We start from the raw sequence: 25,786 nt of genomic DNA, 5'->3' as shown, positions 1-25,786 counted from the left end.
TGGTGTTTAAACTGAATGGAGATCTACACTTCTATAAATCCACAGGTCCAACAACTCTGTAGTCACTAAAAAAATTAAGCGCATCAATTACATACATGAATCCTACATAATTAGCACTGAATCTGTAAAGGGATGGCTAGCCCTCATTGTTTATTCAGTCCAAGCAACTACAGAGAGATAGCCATAGTTGTAGGAGGAAGTGATCAGAATGGCATTGTGCTCAAGTCTGCCAAGCTTTACAATTTCGAGCAAGGCACTTGGGGAAACTCTACCTGACATGCATTCTCCATAGAAACTCTGTTCAGGTTTTTTCATGGATGATAAGTTTTATGTCATAGGAGGAATGTCAAGCCCCACAGTTTCCTTGACATGTGGAGAAGAGTATAATCTTCAAACAAGGACTTGGAGAAGGATACATGACATGTTCCCTGGAGGGAACAAAGCGACTCATGCTCCCCCATTAGTTGTTGTAGTCAATAATCAACTATATGTAGTTGAGTATTCTAGAAATGAAGTTAAGAAATATAACAAGGAGAATAACACATGGAGTGTTGTGGGTAGGTTTCCTATGAGGGAAGATTCAATGAATGGTTGGGGTCTAGCATTCAAGGCCTGTGGTAATGAGATTATAGTAATTGGTGGGCAAAGAGCACCTGAAGGTGAATGCATTGTAGTGAATTCATGGAGGCCTACCTCTAATGCTAGGAGGCCAATAGACTGGAAAGTCCTTGCAGTCAAGTGACACACTGAAGTGTTTGTTTACAACTGTGCAGTAATGAGTTGCTGAGTTGGTCATTATTCTTGGTCTCATCAATCTATTGTTGTTCTGTATTTTTCAAAGTTTATACTTGTCCCAATGATCCGTTATAGAATGAGCCAATACTATATGACCTTGCTTAACCACAATTTTTGCAAGAAATTGCCCATAATTACCAAATCCAACTATACCAATCTTCAAATGATTATTAGTTTCAAAGTCTTCACTTTCCTTGGATTCATTACCAAAAGGCTGAGCAACATCCAATGCTTTAATATTCAGATGTCTAAGAAGGGAACTATATTCTCCATTTTGTTTCTTCCTAACAGAAAACAAAGAAGTTGATCTACTGTAGCATATTTGTGTTGGCATCAAGGGCTATTTGACACCAAAGCATGGATGTGAAGACTGAAAACAAATAGCTAAAGGTTTAACTGAGGCAGCCATGCATTGAAATTCAAACATCTCCAAGCTTTTGGTGTACTTCACTGTAGTTTGGGATGTAAGCTTAGACAAATCGAGCCCTTATATTTCACATCACAACCCAGGAAACCTTCAATTATCTTTTTCATTTTCATTGAAATCATAGAAGATATCTCCTCAGCTACAAACTATTTTATCTCACCTTTATACTCCACTTGGATGATGGGCTGCCCATTCTTTCCTGCAACAACAGTGAAGGGGCAGTGTATTGTGTCACTATGTACACAAGGATCATTGTATCACCCTTAGATGAGTCTCTTGGCAATGAATAAAAAGTTTTGGGGATTAGTTGACACCTAATTTTTGGTGGAAACTGCAACTAATATTTCTAATGGGGTGAAAGTAAACATGGAAGGAGTGGTTATGTTTCCCTTATCATCATTAAAACTAATTTCAATTTTGTAATGCTACCACATTGTTACCCATGAGTAAGATGTTTCCTTATCAAGGCCAATGGCCCAACATGCCTTAAGGAATTTTGGAGAGACATGTTCTAGCCAGCCTCCAGTGCTAAGTGAACCCACAACCTCCATTGTGGCCTAAAGACTTTTCCTTAAATTCCTAGAAAGATAATTGATTGCACTAATTTCTGAAACCATGGCTTTTGGTCTAGATTGCCTAGCCAAGATAACAATAATTTCAACTCTATCAGTTTTAATTTGAGGTTGGTGTACTACATTTTTGTGATCAATATTTATAATGAGGACGGATAAGAGACAGTCACCATTTCCCGTGTTCTGCATTAAGTATGTCATGTCATAAAGAACATAAATAAACAATACCTTGTGAAGAGACCAATTCTTCCCCATGTGAAAGTATTTAAATATTGGTTCTAGGATGTGTTACCCTATAATGGTTTCTTTTTCCATTCACGCCATATTTTGGATAAATATTTGAGCCCTTTTATTACAAACAACTCATATTTATGAGTGTCAAAACACAAATGAAATAAGTTAACATAGCCGTTGTGCTAGAAATGAGTTTTGGGGTCTTCATGACAATCATAAATACATAGCCCATTGTCTTTCTACTTACTTGAATAATTGAATTGAATACATGATCACAAATTTTTCCATTAGCTAAGTTGTTTATGAGAAATTCGCATTCCAATTCTTTTCGAAAGGCATCACTGTCTAAGGTCATCAAATCTACAAAGATGCAAACAAATGTTGTTGTAAAATATAAAGCCAATAAATCATGTTGTTGCAAGCATCTGCGTGCACATCTATACTCTGGTGGGGATATCACTTTATGTTGAAATTTCCCTACTTTGAGTTTGGATTTGCTTGAGCTTTGTGGTACATCCAATCAGAAATGTACTGAAGTGGAATGGACTTGTTACTCAGATCAGAGGTCATATCTTTGCCATTATACACCAGAGGGTCTGTGATTTTTGGTGGATAGGCTAAACACAGAATGATACAGTGGAACCCTAACTGCCCACGCCTTGAATTTTTTAGCATACAAATATGTTGATCCCCTATCACGTCTGTATTTACAAATAGTCTTGGAAGAAAAGGCAGAGTCCCAATAATACATACCCATAACATGGATGGGGGATCTGTTGCCTACCTGCTTCACACGACCTAGCCCTCGCTGGGGTGACTATAAAGTAATGGTTTGATGCTAAGTGGTTGCACACTATTGCCTAAATAAACTAACTCAACATGAAACAAAAAATGAATAGCTCGTTAACCTCATTTACTTGAACCATGGTCACGTGAGCCATGCTAAGGCTAACTGAAAACTAGTCAAAGAAAACACGAGAATTAAAGGAATCGACTCATGTAACATCTCGCTTCATCCTCTCCTACAAAAACCCCTTCATAGAGCTTGTGTTTTTGCTACTACTACTTAGTGAGTCTCTGTGAACAATGTTGTTACTCTTTTCTCCCTGTACTGTCTCGATCCATTCTTGGGCACTACTAGCCATGGACAAACTAGTCTTGGCCCTCAAGGCTGCCTCCACATCCATAACTTGATGTGTTGCAAATAATTCTCTGGCAGAGGAAGATATGAAAGACAACAAAAGCAGCACTAGTTCAAATTTGCCTCCTTCACGTTGCTGACTTGGGTTCAAATCGCAAATAATATACAGAACAAGAATATCACACATGTAGGAGCAACTGACTTGGGTTCGAATCACAGAGAATGTATAGAACATGAATATCACACATGCAGGAGCAACTCTACGAAATAAAATTAGTGAGACAAGGACCCCTACACACAACTCAACAATGAGGACGACTGTAGTATGAAGATACAAATTTATACAAGCGAATAAACAAAAAACCCTTGAATTCAAACCTACCCTCAATTTCCAAGAATTGTAGAATGCGAAATAGTCCCTACCCAGTGTCATTCCTCGAAATCAGGCGATTAGAAGCAAATCCAACATGAACATTCTCGGAAATCGGGTAATTAGAAGCAAATTCGACATGAAATCGGGGCGATTGAAGCAAATCCACCTTGCAAACCAGGCAAATATGGGATTGAAGGTTTATTTGCGACTTTTTCTCAATGGCTAAAATATAATAAGTATTTATTTTTTAAATAATTTTTGGGCTAACTATAGAAAATGAGTGTTATATAAAAAATTAGCCCCTCCAAAATATAAAACTCCTTAAATTTTGCCCATGGGCTGATATTCGCCTCTAAAATTTTCTATGTCTACAAGGTTATATAGTTGTTGTCGCATTCACGATGGAATATGAAAGGGTTGAAGAATATGAAGATTTTATACATGCAACAACATATTAAGATTTGCAACATGAATATTGAGCATAAACGCCAGCAAATAAACTGAAAAAACAAAGGAACGACAATAAGAAAAGTAAGAATGACAATGAAATCATGAGAGACAATGAAAAAATTCAACATGCAAAACTTACTTGTAGTGTTGGTTGATGAATAATCTCTTGATTCTCAATTGTGCACCCAACTCAGATGGAATGCAAATGAATGATTAACTGAGTTGATTTAAAAAAGTTAACATGCGAAATTGATTCATGCATGTGCACCACTTATCAACGAGTGAAAGGATTAGTTAAGGGAAGTTAAGTGGGCTCCTATTTCCTAGGAGTGCACCCACATGCAACAAGTTGTTCATGCATGCACTCAGGAAGAGCATATGTCTTCAAAACGAAGGAATGCACTTAAGCAGGGTGCACTTGCTTGGTATGAAGGAGTGCACTCAAGGAGGGCGCTCAAGTTGGGTGTATGTCTTCACCAAATTGGAGTGCACTTTTTCTTTTTTGAGTGATTTGCTCACTTTTGTTTTCTTTTTCTGTGCTTTTGAGTGTTTTTCGAGTGTGTGCATGGTGAGAAGGCAAGTTTCTAAGTCAAGATAAGTGGTGAATTCAACCACCCATGGACTAGTTACTCAATCTCTTATAATGGTCAAGTGACAATGCTTAGGAAACATTGAATTAGGAGGATGTGACACTAGGATAAAACAAAATAATAGAAAATCAAACAACATGACGACACAAAGGAGCTTGAAACGATAGTTGATGTAGGCTCCAAAATTGACATAGATACAAATTTTGGAGGGTCGTTGTCGCAATGACAACATAAAGAAATATTAAATAACTTTTTCACACAAGTTGAAATTTGGAATATGCAATTAAGTATTTAGACATCATTAATGCATAAAAAATAAACTAATAGTTGTAACTAACGAAGTGTTTACCTAAAATCTAGGTGCTACCATGAATTAGCTAAACGTTGCTACTAGGGGTGCATGGGGTAATCTACACTAGCACCCATTGGATTCTATCTTTGTATTTGAAGCCTACAAATTTCCATCCATGGCATTTGTTTTGAAATCATCAAGGTTTTGTGCATTCTCCATGATGAAAGTGCTTTGGCCCAACCAAGAATTAGTACTTGTTATTTAAATTATTTTGACAATTTGAAGAGTTTCTACAAGAATTAAGCGTAAAATTCTTTTCCTCTGAAAAATATTTCCAATCAGTTTAAGTTTGCACAATTTTGATGTTGAAGTTAGAAGCTATGATATTTAGAAGATAATTTTCCACTATGTATTTTACAAGTTTGTTATAATTGTTCATACATATATTGAACTGCAAGAATTGTGAATAAATTTTTTTGTTAAAAAATAGTGACAAATAAAGTCGTCATCGTAGTAATTTCACTATATTTTCATGTCCCTGCATATTATAATCAAATGTAATGAAACATAAACAATTTTGTTAAACAATAGTGACAAAGTCATCATCATAGTATTTTCACTATGTTTTCATGGACTTGCATGTTATAATCAAATGTAATAAAACATAAGGGCTTTTCTACTCACTAATTAAACTTAAAAAATATTTTCATGGGATTTTCCATTTATCAAGGGATACAACAAGAATCAAAGGGAAAACAAACCATGTTGTTTCTTCTTATTGTTGTGTTGACAGGCTGAAATGTATCGTCAACAATTAGGGGGTATCCTCGGTGTGAAGTCCCAATTAGACCTCATACCGTTTGGGATAGGAGCCCCATCCAGTATGTGGGCTCGATTGCCACCATGGATATTTCCGCTCTTGGCTGTCAAATGAGAAGGTGTCAGAGTGGGGACAAGAATGAAATGCCTAGACGTGAAACAAAATCAGCCCAAGATTGACAAACTACAAAAAGAGGTAAAAACAAGTCTCAACATCAATAAAAAGGGGGTATGCCATGAGAGGGATTAGTGAGCCAAAACCCAATTAGATATACATAAACAAGAACATGCCAGCAATTAATTGTAAACTAGTTCAAAAAATATCACTAACATGGCGAGAAATAAGTAAACGCAGTTTCGAAAGAAAAACATACATGCAACAACTATGAACCTGTCCATAACATATTGCGTATATGAAAGCGCAAATACACGTACAATGAAAATATCAGACAACCAATACAACCACCATGAGAAAGCATGGGAATCAGTTCCAAATATGAAGAACATCTTATTAATGTTGTTGCAAATTCAAGTACACATCTTGCATCTATCCAAAATCCAACAGTGGAACATGGACTGCTTATATAATTTCCCAATGCAAAACCCTAGCCACACTATAGCTCACTCTACTAGCTACCAAGAGCTGAGTGACTCTAGCTCTCGAGAACAAATCAACTATCTAATCCTCCTCTCAACTCAAGTGTTAAAATTCCTCTCCATGAATTGTGAAGTTACATTTATAAAAATGGAGGGGTGACATTTCATATTCTCCTACAACTCTCGGTCTTCCCTCATGACCCTTAGACTTCCAAAGGGATTTTGGCTTTCCTTCTTTTGTTCTTTTCCTGACTTCAATATTTTGTCATTAAAGAAAAAATAATATTTTTTTACAATATGATAATTTAGCAATGAATAATATTTGTTGTAGATAAAAATAATAATCTTGATGGGACTTGATGATGTCCTTGTTACGTCCTAACATAACATCTTATGGGAGGATCTAGGAATTTAAGAACATGACAATTCCTCTTTTTCCAAAGGTTACTCTGGTGCCAAGCTAATCATTCACAATGATCATATTTGACTTGCACCAACAAAGCATCCTGTGATTCCAATCCTACAAACACAAGGTCACTTGATAAGGTGCAAGATTTAATTAATAAAATAAGAAATAATTTGTCATTGAAAATAATTGATTCCCATAACAATATTGAAAAAAAAAGAAGAAGCACTCATAGCCTTGAAACATTTATGTTGAGATTCATTTGTCGAGTCTTCTTCGATCTCTAGGAAATATTTCAATTGCCAACTCATCTCACGTAACTGATATACACATTTTCCAATATTTATGGTATCATTGTCATGCATGAGTATAATGTCATATGCTCATCCCTTCACATGAGATTCATTGTATACAAATTCAAACTTAGTAAATAACCAGTGCACCCATTATACAATATTTGCGTTTGCAGAGTCAAAATATGTGAGGACGAGGGATAGACTTCATTTTTTTCGCAAAACCGATATGAGGCCAACTTGGGACTTAGAGACCATGTGTTGTTGTAGAGTACCAATTCCAAAAAAAACTCGCATATAATGGATGCTCAAGAGGTATATTTGTTGGTTATAGTCTCATACTAGTGATATTACCAAGTGAACCAAAGAAAACCTTTGAAGAATTCTAGACCTCCTATTTTTTCCATATTAACCCTGTAGGGTGAGCCACTCGGTGTATTATGGGTTTGCAATGCATTTGTGAGAGATACCAATTAGATTTCCATTGATTGAGAGTGAGCTATGTGCCATAGACAGAGACTGGCCTTGTGTGGCATATGACACAACCTTTGTGATGAGGATTGATAGTCTATATGTTGTAAACACGTATTGCGCCAAAGTGTAACACCCTCCTCCCACATCCATCCAAGTAACCATGCCAACTGGGGTAAACATGAGACAAGAGGCTACTATGATCAGATTCAACCTCCTAGGTAACCTTAGGGAAGTGGAATCATTTGAACATCACACACAACCATCCAACATCATCAAAAAAACCCTTAGGAGACAAGTCAACCACTCAGACAACCTGTCCCTGGGTCCCACTGTTGTTCTGGACAATTTAAGGCTCAATTTCTCTCATGCTATGGGCAAGGGAGCGACTAGAGACCTAAAGTCGCTCTCATATGCTTGCATGCCAATGACTGTGGATGAAACTTGCTAGTTTTGTGCCAGCGACTCCAGGATTTGAGCCACTTTTTCAGGCTTGGAGCCCAGACCATTGCCCATAATGAAATGAAAGCTCAGAATTAAGTAAATTACAGGGAAACAATGATGCAAAAGTAAATAGTTGATCAAGGCCTTAACTAGACCCCTACTAGCTATGATAGACATTTCATCACATGTATTGTCAGCATGTAACCTACATGTGTAAACAAAAGAATTAAGTGTAGGGATCTCTTACTTATTTGAGAATCGCCATAAACAATTGTTTCCTCATGTCATTTTCTACCTTATCACTTATTAGGTCATAGATTCAATATCCATTCAAATACAAGTAAAAACATGTTGAGAGCTGAACATAGCTGCTGCCAAAAAATGAACATATAAGAAACATAATAGGGACATAATTACAATAAACATATCAACCATCAAAATCCATATATACACCAGTACATTTACACATGAAAATCAATGGAATGAATTTCTTATTAATTAATGCAATGAAGCGACCAAAGATTGGACTACCACGTTCAACACGACCATAGATTGGCTAAGCCAAGTCTCTCTTCAGCCAATCACCCTCGTGCCATATTCCAAGCATGAATGTGGGACTCATAGAACACATTAAAAATACCAATAAATGTGGATGCCACTGGAGTTCTCCACCTACGCCGTGAGGAATTTGAGTGCCTCCTAGTCTCTCTGGCTTTACCATGCATCCGCAGTCTGATCCAGGGATCACTAGGCCCTACATCGAGATCTACTCTCTAGGATTTATCGTGCATTGCATCCCAGAATTACTAGGCCCAACAGAGAGAAAATCGACCTCTTGGCTTTACCATATATCCATCCATTCATCGACAAGGTTTCCTAGGCCCACCAAGGCACACAATCTGGGTTTACCGCAACCCACAATTTGGTTCATGGGTTACTAGGTTAGTGGCTTTGTGCATCCTCAATCCAGTTCTTGGTTATTTTAAGGCTATCATGCAAGGTGTATGCAGGTCATAGTTTCTCTACCCAACGTTGAACATTCAATCATAAGCAAAAAAATGTGTAACAACAAGTAATAATTGTAATAACAATTAGAGTAACAACAAGTTAAGACTCACAAAAACACACTGATAAATCATTACACATCAAGAAAATAATGCAACAACCTACACATACAACTAATCTAACAACGTTTGGTCAGGAGAGTGGGCCCAACTCCCTGATCAGGGTTGCGGCAAGATCAAGAACTATAAAATGCTTAGAAGATCAGAAATTGCATTAATCAAAATAACATTACAGAGGTCTGTTGTTACAACTTAGAATTCTCGTGTATCTCTTAGCCATGGCTTTCCTAGCCCCGTAACACTAGTTATACATTTCATTTAACATAATGACAATTCCTAAGATTACGGTAGCTATTTGGCTACAAACACATAGTGATTCTCAAGATACAACAAAATATAAAGATAACACTTGTGCTGGTCAATAAGTTGAACCACCATTGTAACTGATATCCAAAGATAGCGTTGCCAGCTCGATAGTCATCATATGCTGAATCATGGTCTTGATCATCATTCCTTCGAATCTGTAAGGAAACTTAAGTTAACAAGTCACTTTAGGCAATAATCCCCTACAACTATGCTTCATCGATTAATAATTCACAAAGACATGACAATAGGTATACCTTTGTTGTTTAGAATACAAATCGACCAACAAGGACATGAAATGAGTACAGGAAAGGGATAAAAAGGCGAGTAAAAAGTAGGAAAATTTAGCAACCAACATCTCCCCCCAACTAGCCTTTCTGCATGTCCTCATGCAAATTTTATTTACGTAGATCTGGGTTAGAGCTATTGTGGTCAGCATGAAGCTGTGCAAGGTCATATCTCGCGACCATTTCTATTCCGAGAACCTTATATCCATCTGTGTGAAGGACTTCCTTCCACCAATCCTTATCTACCACATAAGATGGTGTGTACTATTCAGTTGGCAGAAAAATAATGGGAAACCGAAATCTCAGACCCATCCATTAGGTTCCACAATGCTAAACACATGCGATATATCATGGTATTCTTTCCAAAGCTTGAACAAAATTAAGGGCCCCAAAAGGTCCGTATGTCCTTACTGCTGATGACGACAACATCCATCATTTCTGACAGCCGTCCTGGGCCTCCTCCTGGCAAGTAAAAATCTACTTTATACACATGTCAGTGCACCACTTCTGTGTTGCCAGCATCTGACCCTTCCGTCCTTCTATTTCCAAGAAGGTATGATGTTTGTTAAAAATATTCACAGCTTGACAATGCTCCGTTCGAATTACAAGTGGCTTGTTCGCTTGGTTCTCTTCGAACGTGTCGAAGGCTTTCTTCCATTTAACCTAGTTAATCATGAAGGAGGTGAAGGATCTCAGCTAAATATCCCCCACATATGGCACTGGATTGAATGATTGATCGTTCCCCAGAAAATAATCGTGCATGTAGAGTTCACACATTAAGTGTTGGTTCAGGATATTGTGACCCCTCAAGATTCGCAGAAACTGTATTAGATCTTGGATTTCATGGCTTATCTCCTGATGGATGCTCTCCAAATAGAAGAACATGTACTTTTCATGGAGGAACAAAGCATAACTATGAGCAGGAGGTCGGCACACCATTGCCTGCTGTGCCAGAGAAAACATTTCATCTTTGTTAGCCTTCAGTAGCTGCACTTGCTCTTCTAATTCCTCAATCTTCTTTTGTTGCTTCTCTTGTTTCTACTTTTCTTTCTCTATCTGGGTCATATAATTAGTTACCACTTTCGTAGCTTGTTCCCGAATTCCTCTCACTCCTTCCCGGTTGGCTTCCAAAGGGATAGACACTCGTTGAAGGCGAGATGCAGTAGCCTTCCATTTCTAAATTTCTGTGGTGAAAAAGAATTTCCGCAACTCAATAGATGCAAACATGACTCGATCTATGTGGATGTTGAATTTGTAGGCTTGTCTTCAGTGTTCACTACTGCTGAAGTGATTTTAGCTCCAGGATTTACGGCAATGCGATCGACATTCCGCTTATGCTTCCTCACCCATCTCCGTAAGTTCTTAGCTTGATAATTTCCATTTTTAATTGCATATTCTTCTTAAAATGTGATCGATACCTTTCCTGGATAGGGGCCCTTCTCTTTGCACACTGTTTAATAAATTCCTATTTGATAACGACCTCCTCCATTGGTCTCATGAATGGTGTTGGATTTTGTGGATTGACGTCAGTGAACTCATCAATCGGCTCCAGTTTCACCCTTTTTCTTCTATTTGCTCAACAAATTCGGGGATGGCCCCATCATCTTCTTCCGTAGGTCTTGGAACTTCCATATCTTCCCTAAATGGCTCCAGAGCCACTGCAGGCCCTTGTAGAGTAGCATTTTCAACACCCTTTTCTTGTGGCTGCTCTGTTTCTTGGTCATCTTCTTCCATTTGCTCAGAAATTGGTTTTGACCCTTGCAGGTTGGTACCAACAACAACATTTTCTTCCAATGGCTCTGTGGAAACAACATCAACCACAATTTCTTCAACTTTCCCTTCAGTTGACACTAGTTATTGTGTAATAGTGTCGACCACCAGTTCTTCAACTTGCCCAATTTGTCCACCAGTCGACACTAGTTCTTGTGTGACAGTGTCGAAGATGGCACCCGTAGCTTTCCCTACAAATATTCGTATTGGGGGAGAGATATTTTCTTTCACCGAGTGTCTAGGGGAGCGAAATTTTGTTTCCCTTCTTGGTAGGGAACTGGAAAGTGAAGAACAAGGGATATCCTCCTCAATCTCCATCCTTTTAGCGCATGCTGCTTCAAGTTCTTCAATTCTTTCTCCTTCTCCTTTATTTACTGGCTGTTTTGCACTCTTCTTCTCCTTTTCTTCCTGTGCCACCTATTCTTCTATTTTCACTTCTTTCCTGGTAGTTGACATTGGTTCTTGTGTAACAACATAGACTATGACTCCTGTTTCTTCCATCGGTTCCTCCACAACTTTGGCAGGCGACACTGGTTCTTGTGTAACAAAGTCGCTTGCAGTTTCTTCCAATGTCGGAAATGCTTCCATCAATTTAGCAGTCGACGTTGGTTCTTGTGTAACAACGTTGCTTGCGATTCCTTCCACTTCCATTGCTCCTACTTCTAGGTCGGCAGTCAACGCTGGTTCTTGCGTAACAACGTAGTTTTTGGTCTCTTCCTCTACTGGAAATTTTGCTGTAGACTGTTCCATTGCCAATTCCTCTGATTATTCGGTATCCGACACTAGTCCTTGTGTAACGTCTTCTGTGACTTCTTCCTTTACCACTAATTCTTCTTCCTCTCTTGCCGACATCATGGCCGCAAGTTCCTCTTCTGCTAATTCAGTGAATTGTGTCCAAGCCACAGAAGTCTGTGACAGGGCATGCACCACTAGTAGCCTGACAAGCCCATGGTTTGTGAGGAGCGCCAATGAATGGCGTAACCGACGAGCAGCCCGTGCCTTTAACTAAAGGTTATTCCATAAGAAATATGGCATATCCAAAGAATGCACATGACAAAACCAAAGGCATGCAAGAAGTTTAAAATGGTATTTGAACAAGGTAGAGAGCCAACCTTTGTAAGTAATATATCGCACAATGAAATATGCGACCTCGGCCCATGGATGCATAAAATATTTTTGATCGTATCCCCTTCCATTCTGAACCATGGTTTCTCTTGCCTGCAAGAATAATTCTAGAAATTTTGGTAAGGGTGATTTCCGGGAAAACCATTCTTGCCCTCCTTGTGGAAATCCAATAACAATCAAGATAATTTCTTCAGTGATGGGAATGTCCAACCCATGGAATATGGAATAATTCTTGTCCAAATTCAATGCAAATTTGACTGTAACGGCTTCATTGAATCCATGCAACCTTTCAAAATAGGTGTGTCATCCTACATCTTGAAAAACCTACCATACATCCGAATGGTGCCAGACCTGTGGCGTGTCTTCCGGTTCATGCCTAATAACTTGCCCACCCATTTTTCCAGTTCCTCTGTAGCAACACTCGAAGTAGTAGTATTCATATTAGTAGCAAAACCGTTGAGGAGAGTATTATCCAGTAAAGTTGTGATGATAGGGATTGCAGTGGCAAAGGATGCAGGGATAGGTAAATACAGGCAAATTTTATGGGGAAAATCCATGGTATATCGTGGTAATAATGAAAATTATTACAAGGCATTGGAAAATACCATAATTCAATACAATCGTACATGGTTCAAACTCCAATGTGTATGGATAAATGTGTAAGGTATGGTGGAGATTGAAATAATGATCATGGAATGTATGAGTTGGTGCAAGGTTCAACAATGATAATGACAGATCATCATTGCTGTTAAATACGACATCTTTAACATTAAATATGATACCTCCCCCCAAATAAGGGATGACATTCCAAGGTCATGTCTAGTCACGTTATAGGTGAAATAACAATCAAATCCACGAAGTCGGTCGGGGACATACATGAAAACTTACCTTTATGGAGTAATAACACTGGATGAGTACATAGACCGAATCGCTATGAACAGAGTAACAACATCGGAGGAGTAACAACACCAGAAGAGTAACAACACTAGTGAAGTACTTAGACGGAATCACACTGAATGGAGTAACAACACCGGGGGAGTAACAACACTAGTGGAGTAGTAGGACCAGTGAAGTACCTGCAAGAAAAATAATGATAGAGTAGTAACAACATTATATATATATATATATATATATATATATATATCTATATTTATTTATTTATTTTTGAATTAAATAAGAGGCGCAGAGGAAGAGTTCTCCGCACTAACAATTTCAAAACCATAATTATCAGAGAGATGTTTAATAAAGGAGTATTTAGAGGCTGGACAATGATACAATCTAAGGTGATGTCCATTTAATTTCAGGGGAGTATGTGCCTCATCGATTGTTACAAGTATAACAATCTCGTTATCAAATACCATGTTAACTTCATATGGTCCCATCCATCTAGTGCAGAGTTTTCCTCTAAAATATTTGAACCAAGAGTTGTAGAGAAACGCCCAATCTCCTCTTTGAAACACCTTTTTATTGATAAATTTATCATGTCATTTAGTTCGCTGCTGCTGAATTGCAACAGTGTTTTGGACAACTATCAAACAAATTTCATCCAACTCATTTAATTGTTCCAGTCAATGTTTCTGGGCTTCTGAAAGATCCAAACCTACTTCAAGGGCTATCTTGAGTGTCTTAATTTCAAATTCCACTGGAAACAAAGGGGATTTCCCATAAACAAGCTCGTATGGTGAAAATCCTGTTGTGTTCCACCATGTTGTTTTATACACCCAAAGTGCCTCAGGAAGATTTTCGACCCAATTTCAGCGATGGTTTGCTATATTCTTCGTAAGGATATTCTCCAACACTTTATTTGTACTCTCGACTTGACCATTCGCCTGAGGATGATATGGAGATGTCACCCTGTGCTTGATTCCATACTTCTTCATAAGTCCTGCTATCAGATGTGATGTGAACTGCACCCCTCCATCTAAAACTATCTCTCTAGGAGCTCCGTACCGAGTGAAAATTTCTTCAAATAAGAAGTCTGAGACAACTTGTTCTGTTGCTTTCGCAACAGCCTTGGCCTCTATCCACTTTGTCACATAATCTGTGCAAACCAGAATGTGGACTTTCTGATGTGAAGGCAGATTGAATGACCCAACGAAATTGATAGCCCATTTCTCAAAGGGCTCAAGAGCTAGTTGAGGTTGCAATGACATATCATCTGACTAACCAGACTGTCACATCTGCTGGAAGATATCGCACCCTCAAACATATTTCCTTGCGTCATGAAAAGTAGAGGGCCAATAGTACCCCATCTGTAACACCTTATGACATGTTTTCTTATCTTCAAAATGCCCTTCACAGGGGCCATCATGAGCAGCTTTCAAGACATCATAGATGTCATATTCACTTATGCAGTGCTAGATTTGTTGATTAGGTCCTGTATAAAAGAGGTATCCCTCTATCCACGAATAACAAACACTATGATGGACAATATTTCGCTACTCTCTATATGGAAAGTGTTGAGGTACTTTTCCTGTAGCAAGATAGTTAGCAATATCTGCATACCACAGAGTGTGAGTAGAAATTGCAAAGAGATATTCATATGGAAAATTACCCTTTACAGGTGTACCTTCATCACTAGTATCCAGCCTAGATAGGAAATCTACAACTACATTATCTTTCCCTGGCTTATCTACAATGGTAATATCAAATTCTTGAAGTAATAATAACCATCTCATAATACGACTAGAAGTTATCGATGTATTCATCAGATACCTGATGGATTTTTTATTTATTTATTTATTTATTTTGCACAGTTACAGTATAGTTCAATTTAGCAGGAGTCAGATTCTTGCTAAAGTAGTAGATCGCATATGGTTTATTGTCCTCCTATTGTCCCAAGATTTCCCCTACTGCTGTGTGAGAAGCATCTGTAGAGATATGAAACGGGAGCTCTCAGTCAGGACCACGTAATATCGGAGCTTTGAAAACTAGTTCTTTGATTTTCACGAAATCTGCTTCACATTCATATGTCCACACAAACTCTACATTCTTAGGTAACAATTGAAAAAGTGGGAATGCTATCTTAGATTTTTTTTCTTCTATAAAATGTCTATAGTAGCTAGCATAACCGATGAAAGTATTCACTTGTGTTGGTGTCTTAGGTGTAGGAAAATTTAATATTACCTCTACATTGGCAGGATCAACCAGAATTCCTGCAGTTGAAAGCAGGTGTCCCAACATTATTCCTTCTTTCATCATCATTGGGCATTTCACTGTACTAAGAGAAACATGTGTTTTCTTACATATTTTAAGTACTTTCTCTAAGTTTTCTACAAATTTTTCAAAAGAATCCCCATATGGGGTGAAGTCATCCATGTAGGTTTCAACACTATCATTGACTAGATCAGGAAAAATTCCTAATATTGCCCGTTGAAAGGTATGGCTGCATTACAGAGACTAAATGGGAGGAATCAGTATGCAAAGGTTCCCCACATGCATGTGAAGGTAGTTTTATCTTGATCCTCAGGAGCTATTTGGATCTGGTTGTACCCACTAAATCCGTCCAGAAAGGAGAATAACTTCTTTCTGACTAATGTATCAAAGACCTGGTCAATAAAGGGTAAGGAAAAATGATCTTTTTGAGTTTCTTTATTTAATTCCCTGTAATCAACACAAATCTGCCACTTTCCATTCTTCTTCGGAACAATGACTAGTGGGGATACCCATTGACTGTCTGAGATTGGGTAAATAAATCCCACATCTAATAGTTTATGTAGTTCATCTTTGACAATTTTCTTTAAAGCAAGATTCATTCTTCTATGTGGTTTCCTAACAGGTCGACATTCTTCTTTAATGTATATGTGATGAGTACATAAGTCAACAGGGATTCCTTTCATATCTGTATATTCCCAAGCGAAGGATTCTTTCTATTCTCGAAGGACTTTCAGTAACCATTCAGATTGGGAAGGTGAAAGGTCAGGATTAATGTTCAATGTCCTCCCTAGTTCGATTTCTACAGGAGCACTGTTACGGGGTAAAATTAGAGGAACATTTTCAACTTCAGTGTCTAGTTCAATGGCTTCCTGAACATTGCAACTCATAACCGATTCTAATAGATGGCGGGTTGAATCAGAAACAGAGGGCTGCTGATAAAGGTACTAATGGAATCATCCTCCATTTCATCCTTAAAACAGAGGGCCTCACCAATGGTAAGAATTGGTCTAATTTCTTAATTTTTAGGTTCAAGCCCTTTCGTAGGTAAATATATTTGTATTAAGGTAAATCCTGGTTTATCTGGCGAGCTTGGTTCTGAAAGGGGATAAAGGATAAGATTCTTTGTAACTTCCCCATTGGATATTACCATATTTCCTGACCGACACCCAATGTAAGTGTCTGCATTCGCAAGCCATGGTCTTCCTAAAATCAAAGGATGCACACCGGTTGGGGATTGGGTATGTAATACCAAAATATCGACAGGGTATTGCCACGGGTCTACTGAAATGATTATATCTTCCAAATTCCTTACCAGTCTTATAGTAGACCGATCTACCGATTCTAGGATGGCGGGAGTTGGTTTAAGATTTCGCAGGCCCAAGGTAATCACAGTTGCATAGGTTATGACATTAACCGCTGCCCCCAAGTCTACCAACACATTTGGGATATCAACCCCATTAATTTGTACTGTAAGAATCGGGTTCCTTGGATCCCCAAATTTAATAGGTGTAGGCTTCCCCAACATTATGTCTGATAATTTTCCGATAACGCGAATAATGAGTGGATCCTTTAGTTTTCTTAAACAATTCACAAATGAAACAATAATTTGAAAACATCTCAAGAATAACGATCCTTTTCAGATTATGGTATGTCCTTTACCAGTTGGTCATACTGAAAAATGTACAAATTAACCAATATTTTGGCAATAAATCTATATAATCAAGGTTTTTTTAAAGCTTTAAGGGAGTTAATGTTAATTTACGAATAAATCACAAGATTCTTTGCAAACAAAAAAATGAAAGATTCTGTAAATTAACCAATATTTTGCAATAAATTTATATAATCGAGATTTTTTTAAAGCTTTAAGAAAATTAATGTTAATTTACACATAAATCACGTAAAACCAAAGAAGAAACATTTCCTTAATAAAATACAAATAAATCACACAATGTGACAGTAAAGACCACAAAGACTAGGCTTCTAGTTATGTAGTTTACATGTAAAATGAATGTGGCAGAGAAAATGTTTAGAAATAAAAGAGGAAAGTATTTAAGTTAATCATAGTGTAGATGTTAGCACTAAAACCAGAGAAAGAAGGATTTTTTCGGGGGAGGGGAGAGAACGCGGCAAGAGTTTGAATATGGTCATCAATTACTCAACAAATTTGAAAATATACAGTTCACCAAACATTGGAAAACTCGAAAACCTTAACTAAGTGCTTCCCTCCCTTGAATCCAAAACTCATCTCATCATTAATCTATATGCCTAAAATTTGTAGGTTTTTTTTTAAGGATATTCCAGGTTTGAAGTGTTATATTTTGCTAAATTTGAATTTTACTTATTTTATTTCGAAAACTTAGAATAGTATTTTGTAACTTAAAAAAATATTTTGTAAATTTAGTTTTCAATTTACCTATTTTTTAAAAATAAAAATTAAATTAAAAAATTTATATATAAAAAAAAATATATATTAATACAATTTATTATCCATATTAAATTAAAATATAAATTTTAATAAATAAATGAATATTATGATGGGGAGTTTTTTCTGCATAAACATAGTTTAGTCCATTTTTATTTGTTATATGTGATAGGGATTTTGCAATTACTGTTATTACTTGAAATTTATTAAAGTAATTATTATAATAATATACCAGTAACTTACACAGTATTTTACTAAAATATTTTACCTATAACTGTTACTAATATATTATACATATAACTATTACTAAAATATTTTAGTATGATTATTCTAATTGAATCCATAAGAGATTTTATAATATTTTACATATAACTATTCTAATTAAATTTATAACTATAAAATCTTATTATATTTATAAAAGGCATAATATAGAAAATATAGACGTGTAAAATTAACCTAATCATACCAAGGCTTAATTTTTTTTTGACTATAAGTTACAACATTCTTGATTCTTAGCAGTCTTCTTTTGATAGAATGAAATAGTTTCACATTAAAATGAAGGCACGGACTAAAATATAGGTTTACATATCTCACAGACTAATATTTCTTTCACAAACTAAAATAGGTTTACCTTGAAGGTATCATAAGTGTACGACACTAATTTCCTGCCGAACCAGTCATTCTGTTGATGATCCAGGTGGATATTGGTGGCCACCCACCAATTCCACTTGGACCCCCACCATTGCTTCTTTCAGTTTTTCAGTTTCCTTAATTGTAGCACAATTTACTATTTTTAGCAGTTTTTTGGGTCCTAAACTTCTGGAGCCGTTTTGAGTCCCTAAACGACGTTTTTTTGGAAAATCATATTTTTTGTCGTAGTCCTCGGAGAGATCTTTCCAAGGGGTTATCATGCATGTCAAACGGAGATAATATGACCAAGTCACGACCCCAGGAAGTTGGCTGTCCAAATCACCCCAATGGGGCCCATAAACTCTTGGTATTACATCTCCTCGGGTTAGGGTTTTGGTTGTTTAGGGTTTGTTCTTATTGTTCAATAATAAAAAGGCCCTTGAGCCTCATTGTAAGGTAGTTAAGAGGCATGTAGCCGCCACATCTCTTCTCAGAGATAAGCTACCATCGCCCTAGCTAGTTTATTTCCATTTCTGTTTGTAAGCATATTTCAGTATTTTACGTTAATTAAGTGAAGTATTATTTCCCCTGCATCTCTGTGTTTATGGTTATCTCTGTAATTTGTTGCGTTCCTGTTTAAATCCGGATTAATGGTATGAGAGTGGTCTGCTTTTTTTTTCTTTGTTTTTCTTTTCATGTCCCCAACGAGGTCGGGATATAAGGAGTTAGGGCTTGAACTGGTCGAACCTTTGCAGACCAGCCTCGCAAATCCCAACGGCCTCCCATGGCAGATGAAAAGAAAGACGAGGGGACAGGAGATCCTATCAAAATCTTGCTCGAAGAAGCCTAGATCCCTCAGCGGCTACCTAGGGGCGATGCATCGGCTTCCAACAGCTACTCTGGAAACGCCATACCGTTTAAGGTACAAGTTAATTTTGAAATTCCCATATTCAAGGGTCAGATAGACGCAGATTCCATCGATAAATGGTTAAATCTGCTAGAGGCTTATTTTTCTGTTCATGATTTTTCCAGTTGGGAAAAGATTATTTTCGCTCTTCTCAAAGTAGCCCCCCACGTCAAGGACTGGTGGGAAACCTATGACAAGCAGAAGGATGAAAGTACAGGCTCACTATTTTCAACCTCACCCACTTGGAATTCATTCTGGGATGCCATCAAGGAGCAGTGCTACCCTATTGGAAGATATGAGGATCAATACATAAAGTGGACCACGCTAGCGGCAGGGAAGGGACCAAGACGTGCCAGAGTTTACCAATATTTTCCATACCCTTCACACAAAGTTGGGTATTAAGGATTCAGAGCAACATTTGATACTCAAATAATGCAGCTGCCTGCACAAATACATCCAGGAAGAAATAAAATTCCTTAACATCTCCTCACTCGGCACAACATACCGATATGCTGTCAAGGTCGAGCAAAAGTTTAAACAGAAGAAGCGAGACTATGGATCTGCGAATTCGAAGCAAGGGAAAGGTGCCCCCAAATCGTAGAACAAAGGACAATGTTATGAAACCAACTCACAAAAAGATAGAAAAGAGAGATCAACGCCTTAGAATTCAGCCTCTTCGAGGGGGCAACCTCCTTTACATTACATAAATGAACAATTCTTGGATGATTCAAATGAAAAAACCTCCTTTCTATATATAGGAGTCTAAGGGTCACAATATAACCCAGCCGACCTAACAATAATAATATAAAGCCACAAAAATAACAATAGAGGGATTCTATGGGGCACAGTAATAACAATATGGGGACAATAGGGGCACAACAATATTAATAAGGGATACAACTACAATAGTAATGGGGTAATCACTAGTATTATAGGGACCCAACATGCCCCTCTCCTTCAAAAAAGTGTTGTCCTCAACGCTTGAGTAGTTCTGGATGCTTCTGTATAAAATTCTCATCCTCCCATGTGGAATCTTCAGCGGATAAGTTCTTCCACTTGATAAGATACTCTGAAATTGATCGATTTCGTAGCTGTCGAGTTCTTGTTTCTGTGACTGCTTCTGGTTCCAATATAATTTTTCCTTCCTCGTCAAGTTCTGGCAATATTGTTTGAACTGGGAGCTTGTCGCCTATAACCTTCTTTAAACATGAAACATGGAAAACTGGGTGCAATCGAGAAGCTGCAGGAAGCTCCAATTTGTATGCCATAGTACCAATCTTTTGCAACACCTTGTACGGACCATAATACTTTGGTGATAATTTATTATCCTTCTTAGCTTGCTTGAGGGACATTTGCTTATATGGTTGTAGCCGTAGGAATACCCAATCACCTACATCAAAACTTCTTTCGCTGCGATGTTGATCTGCCTGTTGTTTCATTCTATTCTGTGCCAACACGAGGTTATCCTTTAAGAGTTGGAGGACTTGTTGTTGATGTTCGATGTGATGTTCCACTGCTTGAACCTTAGAATTTTCTCTTAAATATGATGTGATGGATGGTGGCTGATATCCATAAAGTGCCATAAATGGGGTCATTTTTGTTGTTGTATGGAAGGAAGTGTTATACCACCATTCAGCCAGAGGCAACCATTTGACCCATTGTGTCTGTTTATCAGATACAAAGCAACGAAGATATCCTTCCAAACATTTGTTTACTATCTCAGTTTGCCCATCAGATTGAGGATGATAAGATGAGCTATGAGCTAACTGAGTACCAAGACAAGAAAATAATTCTGTCCAAAAATTTCCAGTGAAAATGGGATCTCTGTCACTTACAATAATCTTTGGGTTTCCATGTAGCTTTTGAATTGTTTCCATAAATGCAGTAGAAACTGTACTGGCTTTAAATGGATGTGATAATGCACAAAAGTGTGCATACTTGGTAAGTCTGTCAACTACCACCATGATGACACTCTTTCCCTCAGACTTGGGTAAACCTGTGATAAAAATCCATTGAAACCTCCTCCCAACGTTGGCTTTCAACTTTATTTTGTTGGCAAACCAAACATTCCGCCACAAACTTTTGAATATCTGATTTAAGGCCATCCCAAAAAAATTCCTTCTTAACCCTGTGGTAAGTTTTTAAAAATCCTGAGTGCCCTCCTAAGGGAGAAGTGTGCAATTCCATAAGAATCTTTTGTTTTAGCTGGGAATTCTTACAGAGGTATAAGCGATCTTTGTACCATAACGAATCATTTTTCCAGCTAAATGTATCAGACGTACTGGAATCTTGTTGTAACTTTCGAATAAGTGCCCACACTTCTTCGTCATTCTTCCATTCCTCCCTTGCTTCGTTTATCCAATCTGGTTGGATAATAGAAATGGCACACAACAATGCTTCCACATCCTCATCCTTTCTTGAGAGTGCATCTGCCACCACATTTTGCTTCCCTTTTTTGTAGATGATTTCAAAGTCATAACCCAACATCTTTGTGACCCACTTTTGTTGCTCTTCAGAGGATAATCTTTGTTCTAAAAAGTATTTAAGGCTATCATGATCCGTTTTTACCTTGAAGTGTCTTCCCATTAGGTAGGGTCGCCATTTCTTAAGTGCATGGAGTATTGCCAACATTTCCTTCTCATAAATAGCTTTGTGTAAAAACTTTCCCTTGATTGGACGACTTTCAAAAGCAATGGGTCTTTCATCTTGCATTAAAACAACACCAATTCCATTTCCTGAAGCATCACATTCCACAATAAAGGTTTTTGTGAAGTCTAGTGTAGCTAAGACCGGTGCTTGGCACATTGCCTCTTTAAGATGTTCGAAGGCCTTTGTTGCTTATGGAGTCCATGAAAATGCATCTTTCTTCAATAATGTTGTTAGAGGTGCTGCTATTCTCCCATAATTCTTAACAAACTTGCGATAATACCCTGTCAACCCGAGAAATCCTCGCAGATGCTTTATGGATGTGGGGATTTTCCATTCCTTAATGGCTTTAATTTTGCTAGGGTCTACCTTAACTCCTTCATGAGATACAATATGACCCAGATATTCCACCTCTTGTACTCCAAAGAAACATTTGGATCTTTTTGCATATAATTGTTTCTCCTCCAATAGTTGTAGCACCCTGTCAACATGTTCAACATGATCCTTCCAAGACTTGCTGTAGATTAGTATATCATCAAAAAATACTAACACAAATTTTCTAAGGAATGGTTTGAAAATGGAATTCATCAAACCTTGAAATGTTGAAGGTGCATTGGTAAGGCCAAAAGGCATGACCAAAAATTCATAATGACCCTCATGAGTTCTAAATGCTGTTTTCAGAATGTCTTCAGTCTTCATTCTGATTTGATGATATCCTGAATGAAGATCCAACTTGGTGAAGTAAATTGATCCATGCAATTCATCCAGTAATTCATCAATGACAGGAATGGGAAACTTATCTTTAATAGTGAGCTTGTTGAGCTCCCTATAATCTGGAACATGCGCCATGATCCATCCTTCTTGTGCACCAATACTACTGGAGCAGAGAAAGAACTTTGACTCGGTTGAATTATACCAGCCTCTAGCATTTCTGCAACCATACGTTCAATTTCACTCTTTTGGGCATAGGGATATCTGTACGGCCTGATGTTTGGAGGAACACTTCCTGGAATCAGATGAATAGCATGATCATGATCACGAATAGGTGGGAGACCTTTGGGAGTCTCAAATACCTTGGAATGATTGTCCAAGACTTTTTGGAGATCTGGAGAAATAGATGATTCCAATGTGGAAACATCTAGCGAACATAATTGTGCAATTACACCTCTTTGTTCCTTTTTTAGAAGCTTTGTCATACCGTTAGAGCTGATTATCTTTCCCGGTTTCCCTGCAATACCCCTTAATTCAACTTCCTTTCCTTCCACAGAAATTTCATGAAAAGTTCTTGAAAATTAAAAGCTATTGTACCCAAGGATTGTAGCCATTGGACTCCTAGTACAACATCAGCACCTCCCATTGGAATGGAAAGCATTGGGCTAGTCAATACATATTCTCCCATGGATAGCTTGATATTATGGCACTTTCCAGAGCAATTTATTGTTCCTCCATTTGCAACCATCACTTGACACTCTGGTGCTGGATATAGAAGCAATTCAATTCTTTTGCTACCTTACAATGAATAAAATTGTGGGTACTTCCTGAATCAATCAACACTATTACTTTTTTCTTCTTGATTTGTCCTTCTATCTTGATGGTTTGAGGAGTGGTAATTCCTGCCAATGCATTACAAGATATGGTCGATTCATTTCTTCTTTATCTAGGCTTTGTTCCTGGAGTATATCCTCTTCTTTTGACCTTTCTTGCTCCTTTTCTTCTTCCTCTTCACAATCTATGTAGAATAATTTCTTCTCAGCACACTTATGACCTTTAGTGTATTTGCTATCACAACTGTAAAAAAGCCCTTTTGCTCTTTTTTCTTCCAATTGTTGTGGTGTCAACCTTATAGGTTGTGGAAGACTAGGGGCAACAACACTTCCATCTTTATAGTTGTGAGTGGTATGCTTCCTGGTTGCCATAATTTTGCTTTCCATTTTTCTTGCTAACCTGAATGCCTTCTCTAATGAATCAGGTTCCCAAAGGCGAACATCATGTTGGATATTATCCTTTAAAGTCCCTATGAACACATCAATCCTATGCTCCTCTGGAATATTTTTTACCCTTATGTTCAATTTTTGGAACTCCTTAATGTGCTCCATTATTGAACCCTTTTGTTTGAGATTTATCAATTGGCTAAAAAAAGTGTTGCTTTTTGTATCCTCATAATGTGCTGTCAATTCTTTCGTAAAAATTGCCCAAGTGATAATTTGTTTATGAGAGAAAAGCCATTGATACCATACAAACTGATTTGGTTCCAAATATAAAGTTGCAATACATACCTTTTGTGTGTTTTGCACATTATTGAGATCAAAAAATTGCTCCATCTGTAATATCCATGTTGTGGGATCCTTGCCATCAAACTTCCTCATATCAATTTTTTGAATATGGTGGGTCTTCGATCCAACATTAGAGTCTATGGAATCATGATTAACATTTCTTTTGTTCTCATCATGAGTTTCCTTTACTACCCTTTCACCATCAGTGACCATTTCTTGTAGCAACTTATTAATATTTATCTTCAATTCTTCCATCTTATCATCCATGCCATCAATTTCAACGTCTATGCCATTCATCTTAGCTTCCATGCCATCCGCCTTAGCTTCTACGCATTTCTTTAAACAATCCATCTTAGCTTCTACACCTTTCTTTAAACTATCCATCTTAGCTTCTACATCTTTCCTTAAACCATCAATCTTAAATTCTGTTGCTTTTTGTGCAAGTGACACTTGTTGCACTTGATCTCGTAATTTTGATATATCATGTTGCATTTCTTCCTCTTCTTCATAAGTCATGCTAGAGCTTTCAGGTTGCTTACTAGGTGTTTGCATTTTCTTTCCTCAGGGCATCAATTATCGATTCAAACTAATTTTTCAAACCAAGCTTATGCAAAAATTTAAAAAAAAACTACACACCTTTTTTCATTTTGTAGAAGCTTGATATTGAATCTCATGTGTCTCTGCAATTTCAAATCATCCAGTTATAAAATTGCAACTTGTAGTAGCCCTCTGTGTCCTCTTTCCAATGCCACTAGTCTGATCCAAGTTTGATTCTCCAAGGAAGAGTTATGCACAATCTCCCAAGATGACCTGGTTATAGACTAGTTCAGTAAAGTGAACTTGTACGACGTGCCACGAGTCATTGTTTCGACCTTTGGATCTGAAAAAGATATACAAGAAACTATAGTCCATCCTCTTTCTGTATCTTCTTACGAAATTTCAATCTGATTCTCAGAGAGAAAGTTATGACGATTTTCTCCAGGTCACCTGTTTGGAATGTAATTCAAGAGTCTGCAAAAAGACCAACTTCCTCAGATCATATCTCCGCAAATATAGTGCGAAAAGCTATGAAATTCGGACCCGAGATTTAGCGCGATTTCTTCTCAAATGGGTTTTTTTCTTAGCTTTTGAAACGTTGCGAAAAAAATGTTATAGCGAAAATTCCACGATGACCTGTTTGGAGCAGTGAAACCCTAGAATCCAAAGCTCTGATACCAAATGTTATGAAACCAGCTCACA

The 25,786-nt window shown here is 37.5% G+C and overlaps 1 pseudogene; it reads left to right on the top strand.

Moving 5' to 3' along the window:
* Positions 1 to 132: 132 nt before the first annotated feature.
* On the top strand, positions 133 to 787 carry LOC149160576 (F-box/kelch-repeat protein At5g60570-like; annotated as a pseudogene).
* Positions 788 to 25,786: the final 24,999 nt, after the last annotated feature.

This window comes from Pinus tabuliformis, chromosome 5_2, assembly GCF_031772625.1.
Source record: "Pinus tabuliformis cultivar Carrire ecotype Pingquan chromosome 5_2, CPIR1, whole genome shotgun sequence".
Lineage (NCBI taxonomy): Eukaryota > Viridiplantae > Streptophyta > Pinopsida > Pinales > Pinaceae > Pinus > Pinus tabuliformis.
This window is presented reverse-complemented; position numbering and strand designations above follow the sequence as displayed.